At 48.5% G+C, this 25,839-nt stretch overlaps 1 protein-coding gene across 1 annotated transcript in view; it reads right to left on the reverse strand.

The window, feature by feature from the left end:
- The window catches only part of LOC142258042 (dual specificity testis-specific protein kinase 2-like), a 64,407-nt gene that overhangs the window by 26,160 nt on the left and 12,408 nt on the right, over positions 1–25,839 (reverse strand). The gene's annotated exons all lie outside the window — the stretch shown is intronic.

The following is a 25,839-nucleotide window of genomic DNA, read 5'->3' on the forward strand; positions in this document are numbered from 1 at the left end:
CTAAAAAAGAGTCTCTCCTTGGCTGGGTCCTTCCCGGAGGGATATCTGGCTATTTTCTGTGTTGAGGCTCCTAACAGAGGCTCCACCTTTTTTGATTTGCATACTTACCAGGGGGCAAAGCACCTAGGATTTCACTGTTTTGAGCGCCTTTGTTGGCTGCCGGCAGTGTTTTTCTCTGGCTGGTTTTCCAGAGATCTGTGATGGTTTTGTCTTGTTGGTCTACTAGGCATTGCTCCCACCTGGCCAGAATCCTACTCCACACTGATGAGGGGCACTACCCCAAAACAGCTGTCTGTGGATGGATACGTGGCCTTGGTATTTCCCTTGACAGATCTTTAAACTCGTCAAAGAGTTAGATATTGACTAAAAGGGTCACTTAATATGGTGGTCTCCTAAAAAGAGCCACTCCTTGGCTAGGTCCTTCTGGCTATTTTCTGTTTCGAAACTCCTAACAGAGGCTCCATGGACCTTTTTTGATTTGCAGTTCTCAGTGATGTCACTGTTCTGCCAAATCTCAGCTCCTTCTTGATGATGCCTTCACAGCCTCCATAGTATCTACTGTCGGGATATTGCTTTTGTACTTTCTCCTAAAACCTTTCCATAATTAGACCCTTTGCTGTGTTGTCAGCTGTTTATGGACTGGAAAATGGCAGAAAAATCCTCATACAACAGCAAAACATTTTCAGGGGTTAATCAGAATCCATGTGAATGATAGTGGCCGAGCACTGACTACTGTGCATCACAGGGCTAAATTATAAGAGGGTGTTCACACTTATGCACCCTACCCCTCACAATGATTTTAGCTGGTTTCTCAATGGATTTGTACATATTACAGGCAACATTAAAAGGGGGAAAAGTTCTGAAATGATTCTTCTTGGTAGGATTTTTTTCTATGATAAAAACCTGGAATTTTATCAAGGGCGTGTAGACTTATATGTACTGTATATAAAGCAATTAAGGGAGGACGCACATCACGTCTCCACTGCAGTGTGTACCTAATATATAGAACACATACTTACACCAATGTTCGGGCGCAGTGCACTGCAGCAGGTGCTGCATACATGTAATACACAGGGAAGGCGGACATAATACTCCGGGATTATAATGTTACATCTGCTATAATAACATATAATCTATAGACGAGACATTTTAACGCCATAGTGTAGGGATCAAAGCAAAGTTATACAGGATCCTCCTTACTGATGATCATAGGGGTGTAATCTACAGACAGGGACCTTCCTTACAATAATGAATTTCAGGAAGGGCGAGACGCGCGTCAGCTCTGGACACGGGGAGGGTAGCAGTGCTAATATCTCACTCTCCTCCACAGAAAATAATATTTACCCCTGTTGCCCCTAGTGAGGTGTGTGTCAGCACATAAAGATAATAAAGGCGCAGAGCCGCCTGGCAAACAAGCAAGGTGAAGAGCGGGTGGTGTGTACATGTATGGTGAGGAGGCGGCATAACCACAGGTACAGTGAGAAAGAGGCCGCGCAAACACAGGCACGGTGAGGACGAGGCTGCGCGCACACAGGCACGGTGAGGAAGAGGCAGCACACATGGTGAGAGGTGGTATACACAGGTATGGTGAGCAGGCAGTAGGGCCGCACACAGCACAGTGATAATGCTGCTGCTGTGCACTTTGCTCTGTGCAATGCTCCTCCAGCTCCTGATGCTGCTGTACACACAGGTACTTTGGCCGGTCACAGCAGGCGTTGGCTCCACTGATAAGACTGGAATGTGCTGTGCCATCCTAACCCAACATTACATGAGAGGTGAGAAATGCTGGGATCAGCCACAACACACTATTTAGGTGATAATGGCGCTCGTCAGGGAGCGAATAGAAGATCACCAGTGATCAGCAGAAATGGGCAATCATAAGGATCTGAGCGACTGTGACAACTGGCTCATGGTCTGATGTGGGGTGTTGCAGGCACGCGACAGGTCCTGTGGGGTGTTGCAGGCACGCGACAGGTCCTGTGGGGTGTTGCAGGCACGCGACAGGTCCTGTGGGGTGTTGCAGGCACGCGACAGGTCCTGTGGGGTGTTGCAGGCACGCGACAGGTCCTGTGGGGTGTTGCAGGCACGCGACAGGTCCTGTGGGGTGTTGCAGGCACGCGACAGGTCCTGTGGGGTGTTGCAGGCACGCGAAAGGTCCTGTGGGGTGTTGCAGGCACGCGACAGGTCCTGTGGGGTGTTGCAGGCACGCGGCAGGTCCTGTGGGGTGTTGCAGGCACGCGGCAGGTCCTGTGGGGTGTTGCAGGCACGCGACAGGTCCTGTGGGGTGTTGCAGGCACGCGACAGGTCCTGTGGGGTGTTCCAGGAATACACTTATTTTGGGGGACTCCAAACATACAACAGGTTTTGTGGAATGTTCTCAGTACTCAAAAGTTTTTGTCTTGTGTTCCTGGTGTATGGGAGGTCCTGTGATTAAATCCCTGCATATACCAGGTCTTGTGGGCTGTTCCTAGTATACAGCAGGTCCTATGGGTTGATCCTAGTAAATGACTCTCGTATGTGGAAGCGTCTTCTCCCAACAATAACTTTAAAATCTCTCCCTGTTCAATGTGATTGTGATCCAGACTCATTGCTGTCACTTCAAAACTCCCATGTGCTTTGTTTCTGTTCGTTTCTGGGGCTTTTTAAAGTATGTTTGGGGGTCATTGTCCTGCTGGACGACCCCTGATCTAGGACACACACCCAGCTTTCTGACACTGGGCTCTACATTGCAATCCAAAATCCTTTGGTAATATTCAGATTTAATGATGTCTTGCACACAGTCAGGGCCCCCAGTGCCACAGGCAGCAAACAACCCAAAACATCTCTGAGCCTCCACCATTTGTAATTGTAGGTCCTGTATTCTTTTCTTGGTAGGCCTCATTCTGTTTTTGGTAAACAGCAGAATGAATGCTTTGCCAAAAAGCTCCATCTTGGTCTCATCTGTCCACAAGACAGTAGGCTTTCCCAGATGGATTTTGGATTACTCACATGCATTTTGGTAAAGAGCAGTCTAGCTTTTTTATGTCTGTGTCAGCAGTGGGGTCCTCCTGGGTCTCCTCCATAGCATAGCATTTCATTTAAATTGAAATTTCCTTGGATAGTTTGCGCTGACACTGATGCACCTCGAATTTCTCTGGAACTATCCTGCATTACAAAATTTTCATAAATTTTTTTTCTGCCACCCACATCCATGGAGATTAGCTACAATGTCATCAGTTGTAAACTTTTTGATTATGTTGCACACCATGAACGTAGGAACATCAAGATTTCTGGAGATGGACTTGTAATTTTGAGAGTGTTGAAAAATACCAACAATTTTGGTTCTCAGGTCCTAAGACAGTTCTTTTCTCCTCTTTCTGTACTTCACTCTTCGTGTGGCACACAAACACATAATGCAAGGATTAAGTCAACTTCTCCCCTTTTTATATGGTTTCAGGTGTGATTTCCATATTGCCCGCACATGTTACTTGCCACAGGTGAGTGTGAACGAGCATCACAAGCTGGAAACAAAAATTGTTAACTCACAATTTTGGAATGGTGCCAACAATTTTGTCCAGCCCATTTTTTGTGATTTTCTGTGAAATGAAGGACAACTTGCTTTTGCTTTTTATTTTTTTGTGTGTTGTTCCATATGCACAGGAAATACACAAGAAATACACGTGTATAACAAAACGTGTAATTTCAATAATTTTATGGGAGAAATAATTCATTTTCTGAACAAATTTCATGCCAACACTTTTGACCATGACTGTATATACATATCTCGAGTTTTGAAGGGGGCTCCTGGTGTATGGCAGAACATGAGGAGAACAGCACTCTGCGGTCTACAGAGCAGATGATCAACCAGGCATAATGGAAGCTATACATAATGGTGAGCTAGGAATGATGGGAATGATATACGGTTTTTGGGGTTTTGAGCTCCTGTAATCAGTGATGATGGGGCACTGTGCTGTGTGTGACACTTGTGGGGATGGACAGGCAGAAGTTGATTTTTGGGAGTTTGATCTGTGATCGGTGATGATGGGGCACTGTGCTGTGTGTGACACTTGTGGGGATGTACAGGCAGAAGTTGATTTTTGGGATTTTGAACTCCTGTGATCGGGGATGATGGGGCACTGTGCTGTGTGTGACACTTGTGGGGATGGACAGGCAGAAGTTGATTTTTGGGAGTTTGAGCTCCTGTGATCGGGGATGATGGGGCACTGTGCTGTGTGTGACACTTGTGAGGATGGACAGGCAGAAGTTGATTTTTGGGAGTTTGAGCTCCTGTGATCGGGGATGATGGGGCACTGTGCTGTGTGTGACACTTGTGGGGATGTACAGGCAGAAGTTTGTTTTTTGGGATTTTGTGCTCCTGTGATCAGGGATGATGGGGCACTGTGCTGTGTGTGACACTTGTGGGGATGTACAGGCAGAAGTTGTTTTTTTGGGATTTTGCACTCCTGTGATTGGGGATGATGGGGCACTGTGCTGTGTGTGACACTTGTGAGGATGGACAGGCAGAAGTTGATTTTTGGGAGTTTGAGCTCCTGTGATCAGGGATGATGGGGCACTGTGCTGTGTGTGACACTTGTGGGGATGTACAGGCAGAAGTTTGTTTTTTGGGATTTTGTGCTCCTGTGATCAGGGATGATGGGGCACTGTGCTGTGTGTGACACTTGTGGGGATGTACAGGCAGAAGTTGTTTTTTTGGGATTTTGTACTCCTGTGATCAGGGATGATGGGGCACTGTGCTGTGTGTGACACTTGTGGGGATGGACAGGCAGAAGTTTGTTTTTTGGGATTTTGTGCTCCTGTGATCAGGGATGATGGGGCACTGTGCTGTGTGTGACACTTGTGGGGATGGACAGGCAGAAGTTTGTTTTTTGGGATTTTGTGCTCCTGTGATCGGGGATGATGGGGCACTGTGCTGAGTGTGACACTTGTGGGGATGTACAAGGAGAAGTTTGTTTTTTGATCTCCTGTGATCGGGGATGATGGGGCACTGTGCTGAGTGTGACACTTGTGGGGATGTACAAGGAGAAGTTTGTTTTTTGATCTCCTGTGATCGGGGATGATGGGGCACTGTGCAGTGTGTGACACTTGTGGGGATGTACAGGCAGAAGTTTGTTTTTTGGGATTTTGTGCTCCTGTGATCGGGGATGATGGGGCACTGTGCTGTGTGCGACACTTGTGGGGATGTACAAGGAGAAGTTTGTTTTTTGATCTCCTGTGATCGGGGATGATGGGGTACTGTGCGGTGTGTGACACTTGTGGGGATGTACAGGCAGAGGTTTGTTTTTTGGCAGTTTGAGCTTCGGAGCAGCGCTCAGTACTTCCTCTCCAGCCCTTGCTGCCTTGGCTCCATATTTGTCTGTCTCTCCCGGCAGCAGCTGCCGCTGACATCACTCCTCTCAGACGCCATCAGTAGGGTTGCCTTCAGAGTGCAGGACTCCCCCTACATCGAGTACGTGGTGTGTACAGGACTGGCTAGAAATCAATGTCCTGGAGCCGCAGAGTCACAGCCCACACCTCAAACCACGGGGTCTGACGACAGCAGCTCACAGGCCTTATAAAGGCTGATAACAGAGAAATGGTAGAATAGCTGATGAGACATCACGGCACTGATTGGAAACAGCTATACTGCTTGCCCGTCTATACATGATGGTGTCTAGTAACGCAGCCCAGCTCCATTCCAGTGTATACCAGACACATGGTGAGAGTCTCTTCTAATCCCTAAAGCTCGTAATCCATAAGGTGCCTCCACCACATACAGACATGAGGACAAGGATAACTATACATGCGCCTATTTTTGGATCTTTATGGAGAAAATTGTTTATTGTTAAGGATCAGGGATCTACGCACCATAAATGATCAACAATGTTAACGGCACAGATCAGGTCATCATCCTCCCCGTATCAGGAGCCAGAGTGCACCGTTATGTGATAAATATGTCCTTGCAGGCTCCGTAACTTTGAGCGTCATATCGTATATCATTCACATCCAAAGTTCCAGATAATTAGGGGTTAAACATTCAAAGGGCTTTCCTCATGTAAAAATCATACAGGGGAGCACCAACTAATGACCCTGAGCAGAGGGTCACTGACAAAGAGCGGATGAAGCCGGATAGTACAACCCTCGATAGAATTGTCTCGCCGGTAGAGGAGGGATGGAAGAGTTTGATGATCCCAACTCCACTCGTCGAGAGCCACCAAAAGTTCATTTCAGGATATCCCTAGTATTGTACAGGTGATGGAATTACCATCTGGGCAATACTAAGAAGATCCAGAAAACATGCTGAATTTAGGCAATACTGGTATGGGCTTATTCAGACGACCGTTCCGTCTGTCCTGTTCCTGTTTTTTTACGGACCAACTGACAGGAACATCTTTTCAATGTCTTTTGTGTAGGATCGGATGGCACACAGAAGCACTTCCGTCTGCATCCAATCCTACAAAAAAACCACATTGGATGCGGCTGTAATTGGTTGTAGTCAGACTGCGGTCACTCAGCGTGGGGCCGTGTCTGACTGTAACCAATCACACACGCTGCGGGAGCAGTGTGACAGTTGATCGGTGAGAATGTAGCGCGTGCTCCCACCCCTTTGCCCCAGATTCTGTTCCCCATAGGACCTGCATCTGGCCAGATACCCCAGACTTCATGTAACTCTCCTTCCATTTTTTTGCGGTCCACAAAAACGGAACGGTCATGTGAACGACTTCTATAGAAGAGGACAAGTACAGAAGTCTCCGATCTCCAGAGGAGATGATGCGAACGGATCCGAAATTAAATCAAACCCAATCTTAAACATGAAAAATAAAAATCAGACCAAAGCTTCATCAGTACAAGAATTCAATCATCAAAGAAGACAATTGAGAAAGGAAAAAGATCACGACTGCTCATAGGATGGAAGGAGATTATCAGGGGATCGAGACTCAAGCACTGATCACAGGATCTATGGAAACAATCGCACCGATCACAAAAACAGAGGGAGGCAATCGCAGGATCGGGACTACAGCCCTGTTCAGAGGAGGACTCCTGCACTCTTCACAGGATGTATGGAGACAATCGCAGGATAGGGCTACCACACTGATCAAAGGATGGATGCAGACAATCGCAGGATCGGGACTAGCACACTGATCAAAGGATGGATGGAGACAATCGCAGGATCGGGACTATCGCACTGATCAAAGGATGGATGGAGACAATCACAGGATCGGGACTACCGCACTGATCACAGAAATAGAAGGAGACAATCGCAGGATCGGGACCACCGCACTGATCAAAGGATGGATGGAGACAATCGCAGGATCGGGACTATCGCACTGATCAAAGGAAGGATGGAGACAATCGCAGGATCGGGACTATCGCACTGATCAAAGGAAGGATGGAGACAATCGCAGGATCGGGACTATCGCACTGATCAAAGGAAGGATGGAGACAATCGCAGGATCGGGACTACCACACTGATCAAAGGATGGATGGAGACAATCGCAGGATCGGGACTACCACACTGATCAAAGGAAGGATGGAGACAATCGCAGGATCGGGACTACCACACTGATCAAAGGATGGATGGAGACAATCGCAGGATCGGGACTACCACACTGATCACAGAAATAGAAAGAGGCAATTGCAGGATCGGGACTACCGCACTGATCAAACGAGGGATGGAGACAATCGCAGGATCGGGACTATCGCACTGATCACAGAAATAGAAAGAGGCAATTGCAGGATCGGGACTACCACACTGATTACGGGATGCACGGAAACAGTTACAGGATCAAGACTACCGCACTGATCACAGCAGGGATGGACACAAAGCACAAGATTGGGACTACCGCACTGATGACAGAATCACAACTACTGCACTGCTCACGGGATGGACAAAGAATCACAGGATCAGGACTACTGATCTCAGGATCTTTGGAAACAAATCGCACTGATCACAGAAACAGAGGGAGGCAATCGCAGGATCGGGACTACAGCCCTGTTCAGAGGAAGACTCCTGCACTCTTCACAGGATGTATGGAGACAATCGCAGGATAGGGCTACCACACTGATCAAAGGATGGATGCAGACAATCACAGGATTGGGACTAGCACACTGATCACAGAAACAGAAGGAGACAATCGCAGGATCGGGACTACCGCACTGATCAAAGGATGGATGGAGACAATCGCAGGATCGGGACTATCGCACTGATCAAAGGATGGATGGAGACAATCGCAGGATCGGGACTACCACACTGATCAAAGGATGGATGGAGACAATCGCAGGATCGGGACTACCACACTGATCAAAGGATGGATGGAGACAATCGCAGGATCGGGACTACCACACTGATCAAAGGATGGATGGAGACAATCGCAGGATCAGGACTATCGCACTGATCAAAGGATGGATGGAGACAATCGCAGGATCAGGACTATCGCACTGATCAAAGGATGGATGGAGACAATCGCAGGATCAGGACTACCACACTGATCACAGAAATAGAAAGAGGCAATTGCAGGATCGGGACTACCACACTGATCAAAAGGATGGATGGCGACAATCGCAGGATCGGGACTATTGCACTGATCAAAGGATGGATGGAGACAATCGCAGGATCGGGACTATTGCACTGATCAAAGGATGGATGGAGACAATCGCAGGATCGGGACTACCGCAGTGATCAAACGAGGGATGGAGACAATCGCAGGATCGAGACAATCGCAGGATCGGGACTACCGCACTGATCAAACGAGGGATGGAGACAATCGCAGGATCGGGACTATCGCACTGATCACAGAAATAGAAAGAGGCAATTGCAGGATCGGGACTACCACACTGATTATGGGATGCACGGAAACAGTTACAGGATCAAGACTACCGCACTGATCACAGCAAAGATGGACACAAAGCACAAGATTGGGACTACCGCACTGATGACAGAATCACAACTACTACACTGCTCACGGGATGGACAAAGAATCACAGGATCAGGACTACTGCACTGATCACAGGATGGATGGACACAAAGCACAAGATTGGGACTACCGCACTGACCACATAATCACAACTACCGCACTGATCATGGGATGAACAGAGAATCACAGGATCAGGACTACTGCTCTGATCATGGGATGAACAGAGAATCACAGGATCAGGACTACTGCTCTGATCATGGGATGAACAGAGAATCACAGGATCAGGACTACTGCTCTGATCATGGGATGAACAGAGAATCACAGGATCAGGACTTCTGCTCTGATCATGTGATGAACGGAGAGTCACAGGATCAGGACTACTGCTCTGATCATGTGATGAACGGAGAGTCACAGGATCAGGACTACTGCTCTGATCATGGGGTGAACGGAGAATCACAGGATCAGGACTACTGGACTGATGATGGGATGAACGGAGAATCACATGATCAGGACTACTGGACTGATGATGGGATGAACGGAGAATCACAGGATCAGGACTACTGCTCTGATCATGGGATGAATGGAGAATCACAGGATCAGGACTACTGGACTGATGATGGGATGAACGGAGAATCACAGGATCAGGACTACTGGACTGATGATGGGATGAACGGAGAATCACAGGATCAGGACTACTGGACTGATGATGGGATGAACGGAGAATCACAGGATCAGGACTACTGCCCTGATCATGGGATGAACGGAGAACCACAGGATCAGGACTACTGCCCTGATCATGGGATGAACGGAGAATCACAGGATCAGGACTACTGCCCTGAGCATGGGATGAACGGAGAACCACAGGATCAGGACTACTGCCCTGATCATGGGATGAACAGAGAATCACAGGATCAGGACTACTGCCCTGATCATGGGATGAACGGAGAATCACAGGATTGGGACTACCGCACTGACCACAGAATGGATAGACACAAAGCACAAGATTGGGACTACCGCACTGACCACAGGATGGATAGACACAAAGCACAAGATTGGGACTACCGCACTGAACATGGGGTGGACGGAGACAATTACAGGATCGGGACTACTGCACTGATCACGGGATGAACGGAGAATCACAGGATCAGGACTACTGCTCTGATCATGGGATGAACGGAGAATCACAGGATCAGGACTACTGCTCTGATCATGGGATGAACGGAGAATCACAGGATTGGGACTACCGCACTGATCACAGGATGGATAAACACAAAGCACAAGATTGGGACTACCGCACTGACCACAGAATGGATAGACACAAAGCACAAGATTGGGACTGCCGCACTGAACATGGGGTGGACGGAGACAATTACAGGATCGGGACTACTGCACTGATCAAGGGATGGACGGAGAATCACAGGATTGGGACTACCGCACTGACCACAGGATGGATAGACACAAAGCATAAGATTGGGACTACCGCACTGACCACATAATCACAACTACCGCACTGATCATGGGATGGATAGACACAAAGCACAAGATTGGGACTGCCGCACTGGCCACAGGATGGAGAGCATGGAGACGATCACAAAATTAGAACAGCACGGATCAGAGGACCAGGGCAACCATACTGATCATACGATGGGCAGAGACAATCACATGAACAAGACTACCGCACTGATCTACGATACATAAAACTCCAGAAACCGGAAAGAAAAAAAAAAAAACGACACTCACATGACCTACCTAGTGGTGGATCATTGTAGAATCTGAAACATCCATCACTAATGAATTTAATATGGCAGAAAGATAATCAGGATCAACGTTACCTCAAATCTGATGATGCACAGAACGCTGCTGCTTCTGCGTGTCGTCCATAATTCATTATAATTACAATGTGGAACCAAGAGCGAGAAACAACAGGACCTCCAGGCTATCAACATGGCCACCTGTACCAGAACGCGTCCCATCCATACTATACATAACACTTCTCACATACGCCCCTCTGACGTGCCTTCATTATGTGGTATGGTTGGCATTCCACCATGCAATAATCACCTCACTGCCCCCATCTTCCATTGCACATGGCTCGTATGATGTCCACCTCTCAGCATCACGGTGATTAAGCAGAGGTGTGGCGTGTATGAAAGGCGCAGACCATGGCCAACACTCGGAGTGATAAGAGCCAAATGTGGCCCCGTGTGTGTACAGGGAGGGGTGACTGGAGCAGGGTGGGGTTCACTAGGGTCACATGCGGTCAGCACTGCCAGAAGCAGACGTCTGGATGGAGGGAGCAAGCCAAGATCAACCGTATAACGTCACCACAAATCCCAGCAGTCCAATCATAACTACAGGGTCATTCACTTCCCAATTACACATCAGTCTGTAATATGAAGACTCAGTAAGAAAGATTCCAGCCCCGAGAACACGAACCCGTGACCTAGAGTAACCAGCGTCCTGAGCCACAGCCAGAGCTCCATAGGACCATAAGGCTAGATGCGTTTTTGTTGCGTTTTTTGGTGCAGTTTAGTTGTCAGAAAGTTCTGACTTTTGACTTCCCAGCAAAGTCAATGAGAATTCAGATTTGCTGAGCGCACATTGCAGTTTCGTTGTCTGCAGATTATTTGTCACAAACGTCTGACAAAACAATGCAGCATGATCTATCTTTTTGCGTTTTGTCCCTGCGTTTCTCACTAGTGATGGGAGGATTCTCAAATCAATCCCACCGCCGACTCAGGGTTGGCGGGGGTTTCCAGGACCACATGACAGCACCACAGGAGGTTGCTTCCTCCACCCTCTAGAGGGACAGGAACACAAGAGGTTAAAAACCCCTAACCCTTCTCTCCAGTGTTTTCCCTGTCCCTGTACAGGATGGACATAGGAACTTACCGGGATGTAAGGGGTCCAGTTGGATCGGGGGAAGGGGGGGGGGGGGCATCGCTCTCTCTCCTTCCAGCCTGTCAAGACGCCCCAGGGCGACACCTCTCAGCGAGAGGTCCCTCAGTCGCGTCGGTCGAGCCAGAGCTCCCGGTGCCTGCCGCTTCGCTCCGAGGAGGGCTCTCGGCCTCCTGCCACAGCCACGCGATACTTCCGGGAGGCGCGGTATGGACGAACGCCGGCGCATGTGCGGACGACGCACTTCACGTTTCCGGATTACTGCGGCCCGGGAGCTTGGCGCGAATTTCGAATCCGGAATTCGGGAGGCAAGACTGTGACCTGGAGACACCTTCACTCAGGTAATAAAAACCTGGAAGGGTAGGGGGGTACATTGATTTCAGTTAGGCTCCTCACACAGCGCTGTTCGGTTATGGATGAGAGTGAGCGTTCAGACACAAAAACCCCTAAGGATGCCCAGGTCTCTGTAAGTGTCAGCCAGTCAAGGTTTCCTTGCCCTGTAGTCAGGAGACTTGTCTGAGCCTTGTTCTTTTTTGCAGGGTGGAGGTTCTATTGTGGGTTCTGGCACCATCCCCAAAAAGAAATGTAACACTAAAGTTAAGCGCTGTGCGGTGTGTGATGCAAAACTCCCAGACGCCTATATTAAAAAGCTCTGCGAGACCTGCATTAATAAGCTGATCTCTGAGGAAAGAACTACCCTCCTGTCGGACATGAGGTCCTTGATACGGGAGGAAGTTTAGGCTGTCATATCTAGCAAGGTTTCTCCGCCAGAGCCCCCGGCGCCCCCTAAAAAGCGTCCACGCCATATGTTAGATTCCTCGGAGGAAGATGAGATGTCCGGGAACTCTGACTCACCAGGGGAAGATGAGGTCCTGGGTTCGTTGCCGGAGGAAGAGAGGCGTTACTTGTTTTCAGTGGGCAACACGGATGATCTGCTTCGTGCCGTACGGAAAACTATGATGGTGGAGGATGCGGAAAAACCGCGAACCGTACAGGACAAGATGTTTGGGGTCTCAGCGCCACAGGGTCTTTCCGGTCAATCACCACGTGCGTGCGATGATCCTGGACGAATGGGAAGAGGCGGAGAAGAGATTAATAATTCCTCGAGACTTCAAGGCCAGGCTGCGGTTTGAACCCGGCGACATCAAAGAATGGGAAGACGTTCCTAAGATTGATGTCCTAGTGACGAAAGTCGCACGGAAGACGTCAATCCCGTTTGAGGACTCCTCGGGTCTACGGGACCCCATGGATAGGAAGGCTGATGGTCTCCTTAAAAAGGCTTGGGAGGCTTCAGCAGCCACCATAAAGGCAAACATAGCCACTACTTCCATGGCACGGTCTATGTCTTGTTGGTTGTCGGACCTGGAATCTCAGGTTCGGGATAACGTCCCTAGGGACACCATCTTAGACTGCCTTCCTATGTTGAAACTAGCGACCGGATTCATGGCAGATGCTTCCGCTGAGTCTGTGCAGTTTTCTGCCAGGAATGAGGCCCTTACTAATTCTGCCCGCAGGGCCATATGGTTGAAAACTTAGTCTGGTGACGGAGCATCTAAAAATAAGCTGTGCTTCATCCCCTTTTCAGGTGCCCGGATATTCGGTCCTGCTCTAGACGAAATTCTAGAAAAGGCTTCCGATAAAAAGGGCGTGTTCCCCGAGGTTAAACCTCCACGTTCTCTTCCCTCCCAGAGGTTTCGTCCTGCTAGGCAGGACTATAAAGGCAGGGGTAAAGCAGGAAGATGGGGTTTCCATAAGGGCGGACCAGATAGACAGCCCTACTTCGACCCCAGAAAGAAGCAGGATAGATCCTGACGCCATTATCAGGGGGAGGCTCAGCAATTTTTTGGGACGCTGGCAACAAATAACCTCCAATCCGTGGATCCTTCAAGTGGTAGGGGAAGGTCTACAGATTGAAAATTTTCAAGGACCCCCCCCCCCCAAACAGGTTCACCCTGATGAAACCCCAGTCGCGATCCCTTACCAACCGCCTGTGGTCGGATGTGGATGCCTTACTGCAGACCGGGGCAATCCTCCCGGTTCCAGTCTCAGAACAGTTTCTGGGCCATTATTCTTCCCTATTCTCTGTTGCCAAACCCTCCGGAGAATTCCGGACAATAATAAATTTAAAGCCCCTCAATCTGTGGGTCCGGTACAAAAGATTCCGGATGGAGCAGTGTTCCATCAGAGAGGCCATGAGTGTCCTGGGCATGATGACTTCCTGCATCCAATGCGTTCGATGGAGTCAATTCCACTCCAGGCCACTCCAAAAACTAGTCCTGTCGTACACTGTGGGATCCCCGCTGGTCCCTCCATTACAAGATTTCCCTGACTCCTTTGGTCATTGAAGATCTAAGATGGTGGATGTGCAGGAAAAATCTTCAGTTGGGAGTTCTGTGGGCCTGTTTGCCGTCCGTCACGCTCACGACCGATGCAAGACAGACGGGCTTGGGCGCCCATGTGAACTCCCTTTACTTTCAGGTCAGATGGCCTCCAGACGTGTCGAACCAATCATCCAATTTCAGGGAGCTACAAGCTGTCTGGCAGGCTCCGAAGACAGCTCCTCCTTTATTCCAGGGTCGACATGTTCGGGTACTGTCGGACAATGTTACGACAGTGGCCTTCCTTCGACATCAGGGGGGCTCTCGCCACCCACCTTTGCAAGCTCTGGCATCAATAATATTTCAGTGGGCAGAACATTCGGTTCTCTCCCTGTCAGCGGTTCATCTCAAAGGCTCGGAAAACCATCTCGCAGACTTCCTCAGCAGACGCACGATCGACCCCTCGGAATGGGAACTGAAAGACAGTGTCTCTCAGGATCTGGTCCGACAATGGGGCAGACCCCAGGTAGATTTGTTTGCGTCCAGAACGAATGCAAAGCTGGAGGTTTTCTTCTCTCTGAATCCACGGGATGCTCCTGCTGCGATCGACGACATGGCCCAGCCCTGGTCTGTGGGTCTGCTGTATGCCTTTCCGCCCCTGCCATTACTCCCCAGAGTACTCCGGAAGATTCAACAAGATGGAGCCAATGTGATCCTCATAGCCCCCTTTTGGCCCAAGAGGAGCTGGTTCTCTTTACTCAGACACCTGGCGATTGCAGAGGCGGTCCTGCTTTCCCTGACGGGCGATCTCCTCAGCCAGGGTCCAGTTCTTCACCAAGACCTGGATCTTGAAGGGAGGTTCCTGAAAAGGAAAGGATTGTCACTTGATGTCATCTCTACACTCCAGGCAAGTAGAAAGCAGATTACCCGGACAATATATGGGAAAATCTGGAAGAAATTCTGCTCGTTTTTTAGGTGAAGAACCTGTTAACAGTTCTCGTCCTAATATTCTAAAAATCTTGGATTTCCTACAACTGGGATTCCGCAAGGGTCTAACACCTAGCATCTTGAAAGGTCCAGATCTCGGCACTCAGCGTCTTCTTTGACATGCCACTGTCTTCCAATCCCTGGGTTGCCCGATTCGTGAAGGGCATACAGCGGCTTCGGCCTACCATTCGGTCCACAGTGCCTCCCTGGGATCTGACATTGGTACTCAATGGCCTTTGTGATTCTCCATTTGAGCCCTTGTCTGCCATTTCAATGGAACATTTGTCCTTCAAGGCAGTGTTTTTAGTGGCCATCACCACAGCTAAACGAATCGGTGAATTACAGGCTTTATCTATCAAGGAGCCTTATCTTCAGATTTTGGATGACAGAATTGTTCTGAAACTCGATCCGACGTTTCGTCCCAAGATGGTATCCTCTGCTAACCTAGAACAGGAAGTAGTTTTACCATCCTTTTGCCACAACTACGCGAACCAGAAGGAACAGCATCTGCATTCCTTGGATGTGAAAGGAACAGTACTGAGCTATTTGGAGGAAACCCGGAACTGGAGATTGGAGTCAAACTTATTACTTCAGTTCAGAGGTAAAAATCGGGGTAAAACGTCATCTAAAGGCCCTGTCACACACAGAGATAAATCTTTGGCAGATCTGTGGTTGCAGTGAAATTGTGGACAATCAGTGCCAGGTTTGTGGCTGTGTACAAATGGAACAATATGTCCATGATTTCACTCCAACCACAGATCTGCCAAAGATTTATCTCTGTGTGTGACAGGGCCTTAAGGCTATACTGTCTCGGTGAATTAGGTCAACGATATCCTCGACCTACCAATTGGCAGGAAAGACCCTGCCTGATCACCTTAGAGCCCACTCCACTAGATCACTGTCTACCACATGGGCAGAAAGGGCGGGGGCCTCTCTAGACCAGATTTGCAAAACAGTCACTTGGTCAGGTCCAAACACTTTTTGTAGGCACTACAAGTTGGATATATCGTCTTCACACCAGACCTCGTTCGGTAGGAAGGTCCTCCAAGCAGTGGTCCCCCCCTGAGGATAGGTTAATTCAGTACTCTCCTGTGGTGCTGTCATGTGGTCCTGGAAAATAGGAATTACAACCTACCGGTAATGATATTTTCAGGATCCATCATGACAGCACCCTTATTTCCCCCTTCCTTTGTTTTCTACTTTGTGTGCATTAACATTGAATGTCGGTTCACAAGCATAAATAAACTTAGTGTTATACCCATCCTGGTGTGGTACTTGAAAAGCCACTGGAGAGGTTGGGAAGGGGAGAGATTTTTAACCTCTTGTGTTCCTGTCCCTGTAGAGGACGGAGGAAGCAACCTCCTGTGGTGCTGTCATGATGGATCCTGGAAACATCATTACCAGTAGGTTGTAATTCCTATTATCTGGCTGGCTGCAAGGGTGTAAGAACAAGCACTTCATACTCACCGATCACCGGCGCGGCTGTCACACTACTCCCACAGGCGCTTATTAGGCTCATGCATGTTCTTCCAGGGCCGCTCATTAGGCTCATGCATATTCAATGCTTCCCCTGCCCACCGGCCTCTGTGATTGGTTGCAGTCAGACAGCACCCCTAGCCTGTGTGAGCCTATCTGATTCTTCCAATCACAGACAGTGACAGTGTGACAGCCGGCCGGACTTAAAAACAAAAAAAAAAAAAAAAGTACGGTTCGGGACTGGACTTTAACCCAATCATCTACGTGAACACCGAACCCAAAATAATTCTACGTTACCCCATCATTGCACTGTAAAATGGTGGTAGAAAGAGCTAGGGGACTGCCAAATAGGAGTATTATACTTACTGAGTTTACCACGCGGCTTTCACACTGCTTCCGGGTCCACTCATTAACCTTCATGCATATCCACTGCTTCCTCCGCCCACCCTCTGTGACAAGTGTCTGTGATTGGTTGAAATTCAGACTGCCGGCGTCTGTGATTGCTTGTGGAGTGTAAAAATAAATAATTGGAAAAAAAATGGCGTAGGGTCCCCATATATTCATACGAAGTGCAAATAAATCAGACCGCTGGAGGCATATCCCGGCAAAAAAACCGCCCCAAAATCCCATATGTTTTGATGCGGTTTGGGCGTGTGTTTTGCCAGGAAATGCAGATTTGGTGCAGAAATGTATACATGTAAATACTCAATGTGCACACATTGCCTAATCCGGTAATCCGGCATTAAGTTCAATGACTTCACCTGAGGTGAGGTCACGGAGTTTACTTCAGGTCAGTTCACTTGAGGTCATAGCTGGGGTAGTGTGGGAACCTCCAGCGGTGACCTCAGGTGAACTCAATGACGTCCTCGCTCACAGCTGCGGCTGAGTCAGTGAGTGTGTCGGCAGCTCGAAGTGGGTGGTCTCGTTTTCTAAAGTGACTGTGCACTGCAAACTCAAATGTAGCAGAGCCAGGATCGTTGTAGGACCTTATGTGGATTATATTGGATCTACAGGCGTGTTTTGGGAGTTAATATATTGGAGAGAGGGTGTGGGTTTTTTTTAAAAAAAATAAAGGATTTTGGTGTGTTTATTTCTTTCTACTTACAGGGTTAGTAATGGAGGGTCTAATAGACCCCCTCCCATTACTAACCTCAAGCTTGCTAACAGCTGTGATTTTTGACAACTCACGTCTGTCATTAACCCCTTACATTACTTCAATTGCCATTTCTCCAGGGCAATCGGGATGAGCCAGGTAAAGTGCCAGAATTGTCACGTCTAATGGATGCAACAATTCGGAAGCAGCTACAAGCTGCAATTTTTAAGCTGGGGGGGCAATAATCATGGGCCTCCCCAACCTGAGAATACCAGCCACCAGCTGTCCGCTTTATCTTGGCTGCGTATCAATAGTTTTATTTTTTGTTTTTTTTTAATTATTTAAAGAATAAAAATAAAAAAGCCGAATGGGGTTCTTTCGTATTTTGATACACAGCCAAGATAAGCACACAGCTAAGGGCTGAAGCCTGTAGCCATCTGACTTATCTACACGGAGTGTCAATTATTATTTTTGTCAATAATTTATTTCATTTTCCACTCTACAACCAACACAGACGCCGGCAGTCTGATTGCAACCAATTACAGACCCTGTGTCAGAGGGTGTGCGGGGGTAGCAGTGAATATGCATGAGAGGTAATGATCGGACCCGGAAGTAGTGTGACAGCCGCAGAGGAAACTCGGCAAGTATAAGGCCTTGTGCGCACTAGGCGTTTTTGCCGTGTTTTTAGCGGCGTTTTTTACCGCGTTTTTGTGCTGAAAACGCAGTGACATTGCTTCCCCAGCAATGTCAATGGGTTTTCAGAAGTGCTGTCTGCACACAGCGTTTTTTTTTAGCTGCGTTTTTGTGGTGACCACAAAAACGCAGCATGTCAATTATTTCTGCGTTTTTCACTGCGTTTTTCACCCATTGAGTTCAATGAGATGTTCAAAAACGCAATGAAAAAGGCACATTGCAAATATAGCTGCGTTTCTATGACTAAAAACGCAGCTATAAACGCAAGGGGTGGGTACTACAGTGACGTGTACAGGAAGAGGATTCCTTCTGTTGGTAAACACAGAAGCATGAATCCTCCCGGTACCGTCACCGCTGCGTCCACCTCCCGTCCTGTGCATGTCAGCTCCGTGCGGCGCCATGTCTGGGCGGGAGGTGGAATCAGCGGCGAAAACCAAAGTGAACAGTAGAAAAAAAAAAAAATGTCATATATACTCACCTGTCTGCAGGGTCCCGGTGCCATGTCCGCTCCTGTCCCGGTCCCGCCGCTCTGGCTGTGTGCAGTCTCCCCGGGGCAGGACCTAGCTTGCAGGACCTGGCGGTGGATCACCTGATGCAGTCACCTGACGCATCAGCTGATCGTAATTCTCGCGGTGTCGCCCGGCCGGTTATCAGCTGATCCTGCCGTCAGGGGACTTCATCAGCTGATTACCGGCAGCTCCGGCAGCGATGGGACAGGATCAGACTCTCATCCGATCGCTGCAAGAGCTGCCGGTAATCAGCACATAAGTGAGTATTATTTTTTTTTTTTCTACTGATGCATCAGCTGATTGTATAATCGGCTTTTATACAATCAGCCGATGTGTGATGTGATTCAGGCACTTGAACTTGACACATCATCTGATCGCTTTGCCTTCCAGCAAACCGATCAGATGATATTGGATCCAGATTGGACGGCGCGGGACCCTAACCCAGGATTACTGCGGAGGGGGGGGTTTTATTTCAATAAAGATGGAGTCACTAATTGTGTTGTGTTTTATTTCTAATAAAAAAATTTTTCTGTGTGTTGTTTTTTTTTTTTTTTTTTTTTATCATTACTAGAAATTCATGGTGGCCATGTCTAATATTGGCGTGACACCATGAATTTCGGGCTTAGGGCTAGCTGATAATATACAGCTAGCCCTAACTCCATTATTACCTAGCTAGCCACCCGGCATCAGGGCAGCTAGAAGAGTTGGATACAGCGCCAGAAGATGGCGCTTCTATGAAAGCGCCATTTTCTGGGGTGGTTGCGGACTGCAATTCGCAGTGGGGGTGCCCAGAGATCTTGGGCACCCTGCACTGTGGATTCCAATCCCCAGCTGCCTAGTTGTACCCGGCTGGACTCAAAAATTAGGCGAAGCCCACGTCATTTTTTTTTTTTTTTTTTAATTATTTCATGAAATTCATGAAATAATTAAAAAAAAAAGGGCTTCTCTATATTTTTGGTTCCCAGCCGGGTACAAATAGGCAGCTGGGGGTTGGGGGCAGCCCGTACCTGCCTGCTGTACCCGGCTAGCATACAAAAATATGGCGAAGCCCATGTCATTTTTTTTTTCTTTTTGGGCAAAAAACTGCATACACTAGTGAATGGAGGATGCTGAGCCTTGTAGTTCTGCAGCTGCTGTCTGCTCTCCTGCAAACACTAGTTCTGCAGCTGTCTGCTCTCCTGCATACAATGAACATTTTGAAGAAGGAAATGACATCAGACCTTTTTTTTTTTTTTTCATCAACAATCTTTAATGGCATTGTGCACTGATTAAAAACGCAGTGAGCAAAAACGCAGCAAAAAACGCACCAAATCGCGGCAAAAACGCATGCGTTTTTGCCGCGTTTTTTTAGCCGCGGGTGCGTTTTTTGAGACAAAAACGCACCTAAAAACGTAGCGTGAAAAAAACGCCTAGTGCGCACATACCCTAACTGTCCAAACTTTAATCTCTATTTTGCTTTCTTTTACCTTTTTTTAAACATTTTTATCTGGGTGGCCGAACCCGAACAGTAACACGGACTTCCCTGAGAAGTCATAGAATCATAGAATATTAGAGTTGGAATGGACCTCCTGGGTCATATAGTCCAACCCCTGCTCAAAGCAGGACTCACTAAACCATCCCAGACAGATGTCCGTCCAATCTCTTTTTAAAGACCTCCATTGAAGGAGACCTCACCACCTCTCGTGGCCGCCTGTTCCACTCATTGATCACTCTCACTGTCAAAAAGTTTTTTCTAATATCTAATATGTGTCTCCTCCCCATCAGCTTCATCCCATTGCTTCTAGTCTTTCCTTGTGAAAATGAGAATAAAACTGATCCCTCTACACTGTGACCGCCTGTAAGATATTTGTAGACAGCTATTAAGTCTTCTCTTTTGCAAGCTAAACAATCCTAAATCCTGTATCCGCTCCTCATAGGACATGGTTTGCAGTCCTGTCACCATTCTGGTCACTCTTCTCTGAACTTGCTCCAGTTTGTTGATGTCTCTTGTAAAATGTGGTGCCAGAACTGGACACAATATTCCAGATGAGGCCTGACCAAAGAGGAGTAAAGAGGGATAATGACTTCACGTGATCTAGACTGTATGCTTCTGTTAATACATCCTAGAATGGGGTTTGCCTTTTTTGCTGCTGCGTCACACTGTTGACTCCTGTGCAGTCTGTGATCTATTAGTATACCTAAGTCTTTTTCACACATGCTGTTGGATATCTCTATTCCTCCCATGCTGTATATGTCACACATGCTGTTGGATAGCTCTATTCCTCCCATGCTGTATATATCACACATGCTGTTGGATAGCTCTATTCCTCCCATGCTGTATATATCACACATGCTGTTGGATAGCTCTATTCCTCCCATGCTGTATATGTCACACATGCTGTTGGATAGCTCTATTCCTCCCATGCTGTATATGCTCTTTTCATTATTCTTGCAGAGATGTATGACTTTGATTTCTCCCGGTTATAAACCATTCTATTAGTTGCTGCCCATTGTTCCAGCTTGTTTAGATCTTGTGGAATACTCTCTCGCTCTTCTCTAGTATTAGCTATTCCTCCTAGCTTTGTGTCATCAGCAAATTTAATCAGTTTACCCTTAATTCCTTCATCTAAATGATTGATAAAGATGTTGAACAGCACCATGCCCAGGACAGAGCCCTGTGGTACCCCACTTGTGACAGTCTTCCAACTGGATGTGCAGCCATTTATGACCACTCTTTGACTGCGATCACTAAGCCAGTTATGAATCCATCTAACAGTTGTCTTGTCCATTCCACACTTGGTCATTTTTTCAATAAGGATTGTATGAGATACTTTGTCAAATGCTTTACTGAAGTCAATATATACTATATCTACTGCATTTCCCTGAACCACCCAGTCAGTGATTTTGTCATAGAAGGAAATTAAGTTAGTGTGACATGACTTATTAGTTACAAACCCATGCTGGCTCTGGTTAATCACTTCATTCTCATCCAGGTACTTGCATAAATATTGTTTAATAATTTGTTCAAAGATCTTTCCTGGTATGGAAGTCGGGCTCACAGGCATGTAGTTCCCTGGTTCACCTTCTTCCCCTTTTTGAAGATAGGGACAACATTTGCTCTTCTCCAGTCTTCTGGAACTTCTGTTCTCCAGGAATTTTCAAAAATTATGAAGAGTGGTTCTAATATTTCCTCTGCTAACTCCTTCAGTACTCTGGGGTGTAATTCATCTGGACCTGGGGGACTTGAATTCATTAATGTTAGCTAAGTATTCCCTCACTATCGCTTTGTTTATTGATGGCCCGGATTCTTCTAATCCTACAATAGAACGGTGAAGATCAGTTGATTTTACTTTTACTTTTTCAGAGAAAACAGATGCAAAATAACAATTTAAAAGTTCGGCCTTCTCAACATCATTTTTTATAACTTCACCTGTAAAATTCCTATAACATCTTTGACTTTTATTTTATTTTTGACATAACTCCAAAATCCTTTTTTATTGCTTTTGACATCTCTTGCTGCCTTATTTCATTAGGAGCTTTGGCTAATCTGATGTGTGCCCTGCAGGTTTTGCAGACGGTGTTATATTCTTCTTTAGATATGCCTCCCTCTTTCCATTTGATAAACATTTCTTTCTTCCTTTTTAGCATGTGTTTAAGTTCTGTGTTCATCCATCCTGATTTCCTTAAATGTTTCTTATTCTTCCCTCTTTTAGGGATTGTTAACGATTGCGCTTTGAGAATCTCATTTTTCAAGATGTCCCATCCTTCCTGGACATCTGTCCTTAAGGACATAAGGCCATTGAATCCCTGCTATCCTCTTTCTGAGTAACTTAAATCTGCCTTTCTGAAATCCAGCCTTGAAGTCTGAGTTTTCACCGGTGTTCATCCTCTAATTATCCAAAACTCTATGATAGCATGGTCACTGCTTCCCGGGGTCCCAGCCACCCTTACCTCCTCTATGATAGCATGGTCACTGCTTCCCGGGGTCCCAGCCACCCTTACCTCCTCTATGATGGCATGGTCACTGCTTCCCGGGGTCCAGCCACCCTTACCTCCTCTATGATAGCATGGTCACTGCTTCCCGGGGTCCCAGCCACCCTTACCTCCTCTATGATAGCATGGTCACTGCTTCCCGGGGTCCCAGCCACCCTTACCTCCTCTATGATGGCATGGTCACTGCTTCCCGGGGTCCAGCCACCCTTACCTCCTCTATGATAGCATGGTCACTGCTTTCTCAGGGTCCCAGCCACCCTTACCTCCTCTATGATAGCACGGTCACTGCTTCCCAGGGTCCCAGCCACCCTTACCTCTTCTATGATAGCATGGTCGCTGCTTCCCAGGGCCCCAGCCACCCTTACCTCCTCTATGATAGCATGGTCACTGCTTCCCAGGGTCCGAGACACCCTCACCTCCTCTATGATAGCATGGTCGCTGCTTCCCAGGGTCCCAGCCACCCTCACCTCCTCTATGATAGCATGGTCACTGCTTCCCGGGGTCCCAGCCACCCTTACCTCCTCTATGATAGCATGGTCACTGCTTCCCGGGGTCCCAGCCACCCTTACCTCCTCTATGATAGCATGGTCACTGCTTTCTCAGGGTCCCAGCCACCCTTACCTCCTCTATGATAGCACGGTCACTGCTTCCCAGGGTCCCAGCCACCCTCACCTCCTCTATGATAGCATGGTCACTGCTTCCCAGGGTCCCAGCCACCCTTACCTCTTCTATGATAGCATGGTCGCCGCTTTCCAGGGTCCCAGCCACCCTTACCTCCTCTATGATAGCATGGTCACTGCTTCCCAGGGCCCCAGCCACCCTCACCTCCTCTATGATAGCATGGTTACTGCTTCCCAGAGTCCCAGCCACCCTTACCTCCTCTATGATAACATGGTCACTGGTTCCCGGGGTCCCAGCCACCCTCACCTCCTCTATGATAGCATGGTCGCTGCTTCCCAGGGCCCCAGCCACCCTTACCTCCTCTATGATAGCATGGTCACTGCTTCCCAGGGTCCGAGCCACCCTCACCTCCTCTATGATAGCATGGTCGCTGCTTCCCAGGGTCCCAGCCACCCTCACCTCCTCTATGATAGCATGGTCACTGCTTCCCGGGGTCCCAGCCACCCTTACCTCCTGTATGATAGCATGGTCACTGCTTCCCGGGGTCCCAGCCACCCTTACCTCCTCTATGAGGGCATGGTCACTGCTTCCCGGGGTCCAGCCACCCTTACCTCCTCTATGATAGCATGGTCACTGCTTTCTCAGGGTCCCAGCCACCCTTACCTCCTCTATGATAGCACGGTCACTGCTTCCCGGGGTCCAGCCACCCTTACCTCCTCTATGATAGCATGGTCACTGCTTTCTCAGGGTCCCAGCCACCCTCACCTCCTCTATGATAGCATGGTCGCTGCTTCCCAGGGCCCCAGCCACCCTTACCTCCTCTATGATAGAATGGTCGCTGCTTCCCAGGGTCCCAGCCACCCTCACCTCCTCTATGATAGCATGGTCACTGCTTCCCAGGGTCCCAGCCACCCTTACCTCCTCTATGATAGCATGGTCACTGCTTTTTCAGGTTCCCAGCCACCCTTACCTCCTCTATGATAGCATGGTCACTGCTTTCCAGGGTCCCAGCCACCCTTACCTCCTCTATGATAGCATGGTCACTGCTTCCCGGGGTCCCAGCCACCCTTACCTCCTCTATGATAGCATGGTCACTGCTTCCCAGGGTCCAGCCACCCTTACCTCCTCTATGATAGCATGGTCACTGCTTCCCAGGGTCCCAGCCACCCTTACCTCCTCTATGATAGCATGGTCACTGCTTCCCAGGGCCCAGCCACCCTTACCTCCTCTATGATAGCATGGTCACTGCTTCCCAGGGTCCAGCCACCCTTACCTCCTCTATGATAGCATGGTCGCTGCTTCCCAGGGTCCCAGCCACCCTCACCTCCTCTATGATAGCATGGTCACTGCTTCCCAGGGTCCCAGCCACCCTTACCTCTATGATAGTATGGTCACTGCTTTTTCAGGGTCCCAGCCACCCTTACCTCCTCTATGATAGCATGGTCACTGCTTTCCAGGGTCCCAGCCACCCTTACCTCCTCTATGATAGCATGGTCACTGCTTCCCAGGGTCCCAGCCACCCTTACCTCCTCTATGATAGCATGGTCACTGCTTTTTCAGGGTCCCAGCCACCCTTACCTCCTCTATGATAGCATGGTCACTGCTTCCCAGGGTCCCAGACACCCTTACCTCCTCTATGATAGCATGGTCACTGCTTTTTCAGGGTCCCAGCCACCCTTACCTCCTCTATGATAGCATGGTCACTGCTTCCCAGGACCCCAGCCACCCTTACCTCCTCTATGATAGCATGGTCACTGCTTCCCGGGGTCCCAGCCACCCTTACCTCCTCTATGATAGCAAGGTCACTGCTTCCCAGGGTCCCAGCCACCCTTACCTCCTCTATGATAGCATGGTCACTGCTTCCCAGGGTCCCAGCCACCCTTACCTCCTCTATGATAGCAAGGTCACTGCTTCCCAGGGCCCCAGCCACCCTTACCTCCTCTATGATAGCATGGTCACTGCTTCCCAGGGCCCCAGCCACCCTTACCTCCTCTATGATAGCATGGTCACTGCTTACCAGGGCCCCAACCAACCTTACCTCCTCTATGATAGCATGGTCACTGCTTACCAGGGCCCCAGCCAACCTTACCTCCTCTATGATAGCATGGTCACTGCTTCCCAGGGTCCAGCCACCCTTACCTCCTCTTTGATAGCATGGTCACTGCTTCCCAGGGTCCCAGCCACCCTTACCTCCTCTATGATAGCATGGTCACTGCTTCCCAGGGTCTCCAGCCACCCTTACCCTCCTCAACTATTTCCTCCCTGTTTGTAAGGATTATATCCAAGGTAGCAGATCCCCTTGTTTTCTCCTCCACCTTTTGGAAGATAAAGTTGTCAGCAACAGAGGATAAGAATTTGTTGGAACTGTTACTATTGCCTGA

This window comes from Anomaloglossus baeobatrachus, chromosome 1 (genome assembly GCF_048569485.1).
Source record: "Anomaloglossus baeobatrachus isolate aAnoBae1 chromosome 1, aAnoBae1.hap1, whole genome shotgun sequence".
Classification (NCBI taxonomy): Eukaryota; Metazoa; Chordata; class Amphibia; order Anura; family Aromobatidae; genus Anomaloglossus; species Anomaloglossus baeobatrachus.